Below are 10464 nucleotides of genomic sequence, written 5' to 3' on the forward strand. Positions count from 1 at the left end.
CAAGGGAAAGAGGGGAACGAGACAAAGACAACATATTAAAAACAAAACCAACATTCACAATTTCTGTGGAGGTAGATGCTTCTCAGCTCCCCCCAGCCTGCTGGAACAGCCAGGACTTGGTGGCTTTGCAGAAGGCCGGGAGGGTAGTAAACATATTATTCTCATGAACCTGACCACTATCTCTTTCTCTATAGTGTGACCACAATCTCTTTCTCCATACCGTGCAGTCTTTTATTAAATGAATGCCCCTCCCAGTATGTTTTTTCAAATTGTAATTTCTTCAGAGCAGGAATTCATAGCCTCCCCTCCAATGGTGGGTTGCAAATATTTTTACTACTGGTTCAGGCGTGTTCTCGTGCATGCTCCCACGGAGGTGCAACGCTTCTATGCATGCACAGATGCTTCAGGTGGGTGGGCTGGGCCTCCCACCGCCGCTACTACCGGTTTGGCCGAACTGGGCCGAACCAGGAGCAACCCACCACTGCCTCCCCATTACCTGATAATCACTATGAATGGACATTTACCAACTATAGCTAACAACAGACTGTTAAAATGACCTATTTTACATAGAGGTGGAAAGATAGCAATAGCAATAGCACTTAGCCTTAGACTTCACAGTGTTTTACTATTTACAGAGTCAGCATGTAGCCCCCCAACAATCTGGGTCCTCATTTTTATCAACCTCGGAAGGATGGAAGGCTGAGTGAACCTTGAGCCTGGTGAGTTTCGAACTGCCAAACTGCAGGCAGCCAGTAGTCAATAGAATTAGCCTGCAGTACTGCATTCTAACCACTGCGCCACCATGGCTCTTGGAAATGTTTGAGTTTTGCTTTCTGGAAAGGAAGATCCAGAGAAAAATTGGCTTCCAAATTGTTTGTTTCTAGGTTAGAAGATGTCTTTTACATTTGGTGGCCATAATAAATCCAAATAATAATAATAATAGTAGTAGTAGTAGTAGTAGTAGTAGTAGTAGTAGTAGTAACAACAACCACAACAACAACAACAACAACAACAATATAACATTGCTGATATTGTTGAAAGCTTAAAGTTTGTACAGTGAATGATGTTACTGCTTACAAAGAAAAAGTAAAATACCAGAATATAAATGCATCTTTAACAGAATGGAAAGGCATTAAGAATATTTGTTTTTAATTGAACATAGGACAAACATAGGAAAGACACAGATTGGGCTGGGACACCATCATCCATAAAAGCTAGCCATGCTGCCAGCAATCTCAAGGACATTGTTGGATTTAATATTCTGAAGTCATACCTTCCACAAAACACACACACACACACACACACACACACACACACACACAAACAAACACAAACACACACACCAGCCAAGAATCATAAAATAAGACAGACAGGAGCTCCTACAGCAGAGGTGGGCTCCTACCAGTTCGCACCTATTCAGTAGAACCGGTTCGTCAAATCTACTGAACCGGTTAGAAGAGGTTCCACCAGTGGACCCGGAAAGCAGGCTACACCTACAGAAGAAGTTCCAAAATGTTTTGAAACCCACCACTGGTCCTTGGATATGATTATTCTACACTATCATGCTCATATTTATAAAACTCAGTGCCTCTGTGAAAGGTAAGGATGACTACTGCGTTTGTGGTGCAATCAGAACATTGCGTGTGTTGAAGTTGTTTTAACGCAAACCAAAGATGCCTTTTAAAAAACAAGTTTACATCATATTCTTATGCATGCCAGTGCTGTGGTTCTAACAAATATCCTCGGCATCTTCATATCCGGTCACATGGGTGGCAAGCCACTCCCATCCAGTCACATGGGCAGCAAGCCACTCCCACAAAAGAGGCCACACCCATAGAATATGTTTGAACAATTTTTGAAACCCACCACTGTCCTACAGCCATATAGCAATAGCAATAGCACTTAGACTTATATACCACTTCAAAGTGCTTTGACAGCCCTTTCTAAGCAGTTTTACAAAGTCAGCATATTGTCCCCAACAATCTGGGTCCTCATATAAATGAAGAATAAAAGACATGTGGAGTCATTGATCTGGGAAACCCCACATTTGTCTGATAACAGGGTCCCTGTTGTGCAAGTTAGACTTATATACTGCTTTATAAGGCTTTCAGCCCTCTCTAAGCAGTTTACAGAGTCAGCATATTGCCCCCAACAACAATCCGGGTCCTCATTTTACCCACCTCGGAAGGATGGAAGGCTGAGTCAACCCTGAGCTGGTGAGATTTGAACAGCTGAACTGCAGAACTGCAGTCAGCTGAAGTAGCCTGCAGTGCTGCATTTAACCACTGCGCCGCCTGCATTCAGGCCAGTATTCAGGCCTGCAACAATATTTAGAAGGAAATTAGTAAACCACTTAATTTCCAAAGCTGGCAGAGCCAGTAGCTGTATATAAACAGGGAGCAAAACCCACATTCACACTGATTATATTATCTAGTTGGGTAATGAAATGTCTGCAAGGAAACAACCAAGCTCAGAAAGCACCAAAGACTCAACAGCTTTTTGTTTAGAAAGAGAGATTTTCTGAAGCAAATGTTCCTCTGCTTCAGTCATCTTCAGCTCTTGCAAATTCCAGAAGTTAATCAAAGGCTGAGGAGAGGGAATACTCAATTTTTCCAGGATTCGCCCATGGACTTCTGTTGCATTCTTCCCTTTGTTTTAAAAGGACTTGATTGAAGGAGGAACTGGAGTAATCTGGTTGTCTTAATTGTATTGATTTGTACTGGAAATCTCAGGCTAGTGGTGTGCTGGAGTCAATTTGTCTGGTTCATGAGAGTCAATTGTTAAATTTTGTGAGCTGGTTGAATGCAGAGCTGAGTTACATTCCTGGTTCTACAGCTAGCAGTATGGCAGAAGTTATAATACATCCATTAGACTGGTTTTTGAATTTTATCTGCACACTGTTATCTGAGGTTTAACATTTAATCTGGCATGAAGGTTACATTGCCAAAAAAAATATTTTTAAGAAGATGGATGCTAAGGACTACAGCTTTGGTAAATATACTGCAACAGCTGCTTAATACAAAGTGGTAATTAAAGCTAGATACAGTTTCTAAGTAACAGCACCTTATGCAGAAGAAATACGGATGATTTGCAGCAGTGATCTTTGTAAACCTTTGGAAAACTCCACTTAACGCTTCCCTCCATGTAAATATAGTTCCATGTTGTTTGTGATTAGTCAGCCAGTTACAAATCCATCTGGTAGTGATGCTGTCTACCCGACTTTTTATTTTATTTTACCAAGATGTAGCCTGTGGTCTATTTTATCAAATGCCTTACTTACCAAGTAAATTATGTCCAGAGCAGTTCCCCATCCATAAATTACAAATGTCTTCATGTAATTAAATTACATCAATTAAATTAATTGGAAATTAATGTAGAGGGGAGAGGGGTGAGCTGATCAGAGGGGCACCTGAAAGGTGGCACTCAAAGGTCTGAGCACCAATGGTGCGCTCCACTGATCAGCTCAGTGATGATTATTTGGGCAGCAGGCAGCCGAATGGCGGTGCTTTCTGGATACCCTCAGTGCAAATGGAACTGGCTCAGTTATGAATGAATGAATGAATGAATGAATGAATGAATGAATGAATGAATGAATGAAAGAAAAGCTTTTACTGTGAACTCCATCTTTGTGGGGCAATTTTATTGTAGCGAAAATAGCGCATTTTTGTTTCGATAGGAAGAAAATTGGTGAAAATGTTAGTGACTAAATATTTTCTGTTATTTCTGTGCAGTAGAGTTTCCCCTCACTATGACTGCAGTACAGATAATCCTCGGCTTATGACCACAATTGTGCCAAAAAATTCTGTTGCTAATCAAGACAGTTGTTAAATGAGTTTTGCCCCGTTTTACAACCTTTCTTGCCCCATTTTGCAAGCTTTCTTGTTTAAGTGAAACAGAGAAGTTCTTAAGTTAGCTATCAGCATTCCAAGTAACACATCCACCAAAAGCAGAACTCTGAGGCAGGTTGATTCCTCAAAGAACATATTTATTGGATACATCATATTGACACAGCCAGTGAAAACCAACTCTAAAGTTTTAGGATAGTTAAAAAAAAGGAAAGGTTTCCCTCCCCAGGTGTCACAGGTGACATTGTCCAATCGAAAGAGTGGGTAGATTGCTTGGTCACTCCTCTCCTCTTTCAACTGCCATCTGTTGGAATGACCTTGGTTCCTACGAGAAAGCTTCTTTGTTTTGACTATCTACTTCCCCGTCCTTTCCCCCCTTCAGAATTCGTGGAACTATGAGGCTACAAAAGATGGCTTCAGCCAGATTCGCTTCATAGTTGACATTAGTAATATGGTTGTTAAGTGAATCTGGCTTCCCCCTTGACTTTGCTTGTCAGAAGGTCACAAAAGGTGATCACATGATTGTGGGACACTGTAATCATTATAAATATAAATCAGATGCCAGGCATTTGAATTTTGATCACCTGACCATGCAGAGGCTGCAAAGTGTGAAAAACGGTCATAAATCATTTTTTTCATTGGCATTGTAACTTTGAATGGTCACTAAACGAACTGTTGTAAGTCGAGGACTACCTGTAATTGTTTTTTCCCATTTAGGACAGCAGTGGTATGATTGCAACAGTCAGTTTGATGAAATCTCCATGAAGGGAAGCTATGCAAATAGGCCAATATGTAATGGTTGATTATCACATTATATAATCTGAAGAAATTACAATGTGATGTTGAAATCCTTCCTGGAATCCGGGCATTTTGGGGAAGAGGTGGGATATTTACTGCAGATCTGCCTTCCCTCTCACCTGCCTCGGAAACTCTGAAGGTGCGCACACCCTCGCATGGTGGAGCGGAGCACGCCGAAAGTGCAGGAGGGACAATTTGGCTAGAAGGACGAATGCTCTGTCCCTTCACCTGGGGAAGACCCCTGAATCCCACCAGATCCACCCAAGGAAGGAGAGAGTGAGAGACTCTGGAGGCTGGGCCTCTTCCCGAGCCAGAAAAAGCAGCAAACAACAGGCTGTCACCCCTTCTGGGTTAGCTTAAACTCCACCCCACACCACCTAAGAAAAGGAGTTTTATTTTCTCACTCATGCTGGGGAGCATCACAGTCTCTGCCCTTAACTGCTTTTTCTGGCCTGGGGAGTGGCAGCTTGACTTAGCCTGTCTCTCTCTCTCTCTGTCTCTCTGTCTCTGGCGGCTGGGCCTCTCCCCGATCCCGTGTGGGGAGAGAGGAGGCGGGCTGGCCTGAACGCAGGCAGCCAGTTTGTGGCTGGACTTGCAAGTCCAAGGCATGTGCAGGTGCAAAGATGGTGACAGCTTTCTGCCCCACCCGCCGCCATGTTCCTGGGGGTCGCCCACTTAACTAGAGGGTCTGCGGGTGCTGAGAAGCAAACCAGGCAGCATGCCACTTTCACGCCATGAGACAGCTGCAGGAGGCCGATCGGAGGGGAGGAAGCTTCAATGACACCCGGCAGAGAACACAAGAGCCGGTTGAGGCATCCCATCCGGAAGTTGCGGGGGTGCATTTTCCCATCGTGGCGTGGCGGAGGGCTGACTGAAGTTTTCAAATATCCCACATGGATTGCACTACAATTTCCAGGGATCCAAGGTGTGATTTATTATTAACAGCTTTGATAGTCAGGAATGCTTGCATAAAGTATTCTAGAATTACCAGTGGTGGGATTCAAAGTTTTTTTACTACCAGTTCTGTGGGCGTGGCTTGGTGGGTGTGGTAGGGGAAGGATACTGTAAAACCTCCATTCCCTCCCGATCAGCTGGGACTCGGGAGGCAGAGAATAGATGGGGGCGTGGCCAGTCAGAGGTGATATTTACCGGTTCTCTGCACTACTCAAAATTTCCACTGCCGGTTCTCCAGAACTGGTCAGAACCTGCTGAATATCTTCTCTGATGCATTACCCTGAGCAATTGTCACTGCTGCTGCTTTCAGATCCAGGAAGCTGAAAATAAAATAACATTCAAGGTAGGCTGAACCCCAAGTACTATATCTGGTGCATAGTATTAAGATCCCATCAGAATTGCGCTGAAAAATTTGCTCCATAGATCGGTTATTATTTTCTGAGCAGAATACAGTGTCCTTTAACTCTTGAAAGAGCTTAAGAACTGTCTACCTGGTCTTCAGAACCTTCTCCATTGCCAATGAAGTGGAAGCCACATGGGTTTTTGACTGCAGAATCCTCTAGCTCAGGGGTATCAAACTCAAGGCCCGCAGGCTGGATCCTGCCTGGAGGGTACTTAAATCTGGCCTGTGGGGCCACCCTGGAAACAGCAAATGACCGGCCCGTGGTGCCTCTGCCAGTGAAAATAGAACTCTGTTTTGCTGGCAGAGGACGCCTACCCTGGCCACACCCAGCCCAGCTCCCTGAGGTCAAACACAACCCTGATGCGGCCCTCAATGAAATCAAGTTTGACACCCCTGGTCTAGTTATTCAGAAATCCTGCAGAATCCTTTAGCTTCCTTTCTTGCTTGCTCACTTTTTACTTAGTCATGTGGTCAAAGAGGGATTCTTCAAACTGAGCATAACTGGTGACTACACAGACACATATGAATCTATATGAAATCACGGACAACTAGCACTAGGGGTTGAACCCAGGAAACAGCTGGCAATCAAAGCAACTCCTGATCTAGCAATGTCACTCCAGTAAATCGACATGCACACATCACTTAACTCCTCCTGCAGTTTTACGTGGTTTCATGTAAACGTTAGAAAGAAGTGAAGACAGTAGAGAGCTCTGAGGGGCTCTTATATAGATTGAGATTTTTGTATTAAAGATGACCCCACTTCTCCATGCTTCACTCCAAATGCAATCTCTTTCTTGCTTTCGTTGCAAAATTCTTTGGAAGAAACTATTGTTGCAGCTTGTTCATTGCTGGATCTGTATTTGCAATACTATTCGCCAGACTTCTCTGCCACAGATGGAAATGTAAACTCATTAGAAGAGGAATTAGGCTCTCCTTTACTTTCTACATCCAGGCAGCCTATAAGGCATTTAGTTTTTATTTGTTGCCTGAGTTCTCCTTTATTGTCAATATTTGCGTATCATGGTAACTGTCATGCCCTTCCTGAGCAGATCTGATTATTGAAGATTGCAAATGCTGCCTGCTGTTATCAGTCCGGAAATCCTTTATTCAGCTTAAGGGAAAAGATGCTAAAAGTCTCCCCTCAAAGTGAGATGGACGCCAAACAAATAATAAAATAAAATAATGAAATAAAATAATGAAATAAAATAATGAAATAAAATAATGAAATAAAATAATGAAATAAAATAATGAAATAAAATAATGAAATAAAATAATGAAATAAAATAATGAAATAAAATAATGAAATAAAATAATAAAATAAAATAATAAAATAAAATAATAATAAAATAAAATAAAAAGTATAGTATAGTATAGTATAGTATAGTATAGTATAGTATAGTATAGTATAGTATAGTATAGTATAGAATTGGAATTGGAATTGGAATTTATTCGATTTGTAAGCCACCCTATTCCCCGAAGGGACTCAGGGCGGCTGAACAAAAGCCAAGGGAAGGGGAACAAATACAAAAAAGTAAGACAAAACAGGACAACGATACAAACGATTTAAAAAACACAGCAAGCACAGCAAATTCGAGTAGGGGGGGAACTCAACCACAGGGAGCTCGTTCCAAAGGGCCGGAGCAGCCACAGAGAAGGCTCTCCTCCGGGTGGTCGGCAGCCGGCACTGGCCGGCAGATGGAATTCAGAGGAGGCCTAATCTGTGGGATCTAATGGGTCTATGGGAGGTAATTGGCGGGAGGCGGTCTCTCAAGTACCCAGGTCCAATACCATGTAGGGTTTTATAAGTGACAACTAGCACCTTGAAGCGTATCCAGAGACCGATAGGTAGCCAGTGCAGCTCGCGGAGGATAGGTGTAACGTGGGTGTACCAAGGCGCACCCACAATCACTCGCGTGGCTGCATTTTGGACCAGCTGAAGTCTCCGAACACTCTTCAAGGGCTGCCCCATGTAGAGCGCGTATAGTATGATATGATATGATATGATATGATATTGAAATGAAATGAAATAATAAAATAAAATAATATAAAATAAAATAATAAAACAAAACAATAAAATAAAATAATAAAATTCTCACCAGAAAGTATTGTGTACTGTATAAATTTAATCTAGTACAATAAAACACTGCTTTAGTCAAAATAAATACTTTAACTAGATGTATTCAAAATATTAGAAGTCTTTTCTAAAACCATTGGGACTTAATGCATTGGCAAAACCAACTTTCATACCAGTAAATATTTCCTTTAATAATAATCAGTTATAGACAACTGAGATTCTGTAGGCCAATTCTGATCTAAGGATGATCATGAGAGAATAGAGTAGAGTAGAGTAGAGTAGAGTAGAGTAGAGTAGAGTAGAGTAGAGTAGAGTAGAGTAGAGTAGAGTAGAGTAGAGTAGAATTCTTTATTGGCCAAGTGTGATTGGACACACAAGGAATTTGTCTTTGATGCATATGCTCTCAGTGTACATAAAAAGACAAGACACATTCATCAAAAATTAGATGTTTTCAGCCATATTCAGGCAGAGATCCAGCCATTCCTGCTCTTTCTATCTGGTTCCTCTTCTCTGCCTGTTGTAATACATACAACCCCAGGAATTAACCACAACTCTTGAAGAAGAGGTCAGGTGACTGGCTGGGAAAAGAGTGGGAAGGAATTGTGATTGTTGCATCTTCTGTTTCTTGCCTTGTGACAAAGCAGTGACAGATAGAATTAGTCCAATTCATGGCCATGTGACCCCCTCCTGACTCAGGACTCCATTGCTGGTCAGCATGTGATGGCCTCATGAATTCTTCTGTGTACCATTGGAATCTTCCTTGAGATGTCTTGAGATAACTTGCGGCAAACTATCCCTCTCTCTTTCTCACCAGAATTACAGGAAATAAATATGAGCTTAATGTAAGTGTTTCAGTGTGAATTAAAACACATTGTTGGTTTGGACTCCACCTACACTCTTTTATACTCCTCTCCCCAATGTTTCTTTCAAAGGTCAAATGCAGCTTTCAGCTGAGAAAGATTTGCAAGCCACTCCTCAAAGCATTAATCTGTTAAAACAGAGATATTTCATCTTGGCTTCTCATAGATCTATAAACCACTCATCTCCTAACCACCAAATTGATGTGGTGCTGCCATTCTTCTGTTTGACCCTTGTTAGAAACCGGTGCTCCATTGCTGAATGAGTCCACAGTTAACTTCCCACAGAAACCCCTCAGATACTTTTTCCAATCAGGGGTTAAAGGTCATTGATCTGCCATATTGCTCCCAGAATTCATAGTTTAAGTTCATCTTTGAGTACTTGAAAATGAAGACTGGATTGCAAGTTGATGACAGATGTTTTCAACATTACATGGGTTGATATCAGTGTTATATGGCAGGAGATGCTATCATTCCATTTCCTTCTTCCTCGTTCCTCCTCCCAGCTTTCCGTACTCAGTTTTGAAATCAGAGCTGTGAGGGAGAGGAGCAGATTCTAAATTTGACAAATAAATAAATACAGAAGCTTTATTTATGCCCATGAATGTGTCTGACCTCTTTTCAAACTGTCTTGACCGAGGGCATCAGCTTTGGTACCAATGAATTATATGCTTGGAAGAAGAATATATAGCTGTGATATATAGCTCTGGCTCAGCGCATGCATGCACTGGCCAGCTGATTTTTGGCTGGCCCACCCACGTTGCCCTTCCCTTCCCAGGAGTCTCCACATGATGCCAGGTAAGTATAGGGCTCGTGTGGAGGCCGGGGGGGGGGTCAGCCTCTGGAGGGCCTTGGGGGTGGGGAGGGTGAAAAACGGATCTACCGGGCCCACTGGAAGTCAGTAAATGGGACGTTTCCAGCCTCCCCAGGCTCCAAAAAAGCTGTGCGTGCATGCGCGGGGCAACAAGGTGGTGGTGTCAGGCACGCATGCACAGGGGGCACAGCATGGGTGTGTGTGTGTGATTAAATAATTGGTGTGGGCACTGTTAGGTAAGCTCCCCATTGGGAGAGCGAGTGCGTTCAGAGAAGCACTGTGAGAGTTGTGTTGGAGAACACACAAACCAGTATACAGAGACACCACAGTTTAAATAGGCTTTTACTTTCGTGGAAATAGAGGTATCAGAGTCCATCAAACAGTCCAAGTCATACACGGATAAGACAGTCATCAATGTCTTTCAGTTAAGGGATAATCCAAATAACATAGTCCAGTATCATATAATCAGTTCAGAACTCAAAGTTTGCTAGCAGTTGCAAAACTTACAATAGCTCACGGCACTTTATAACTGCCAGCTTCCAAAACACTCAGATCAGATCAGTCCAGCATCTAACAAACAGAGAGCTAACAGTCATTCTGGCTCAACCGTTAGATTATATTCCTAACAGGCACCCACGTGGTTTTGGCACCCGAGGCGAAAAAGGTTAGCTATCACTGGTATATAGCATGAAAAGCTATTCTCTATCTTACATTCAAAT

The sequence above is a fragment of the Thamnophis sirtalis genome, unplaced genomic scaffold, assembly GCF_051295495.1.
Source record: "Thamnophis sirtalis isolate CommonGarterSnake01/CBP01778 unplaced genomic scaffold, rThaSir2_p1.2 scaffold_3, whole genome shotgun sequence".
Classification (NCBI taxonomy): Eukaryota; Metazoa; Chordata; class Lepidosauria; order Squamata; family Natricidae; genus Thamnophis; species Thamnophis sirtalis.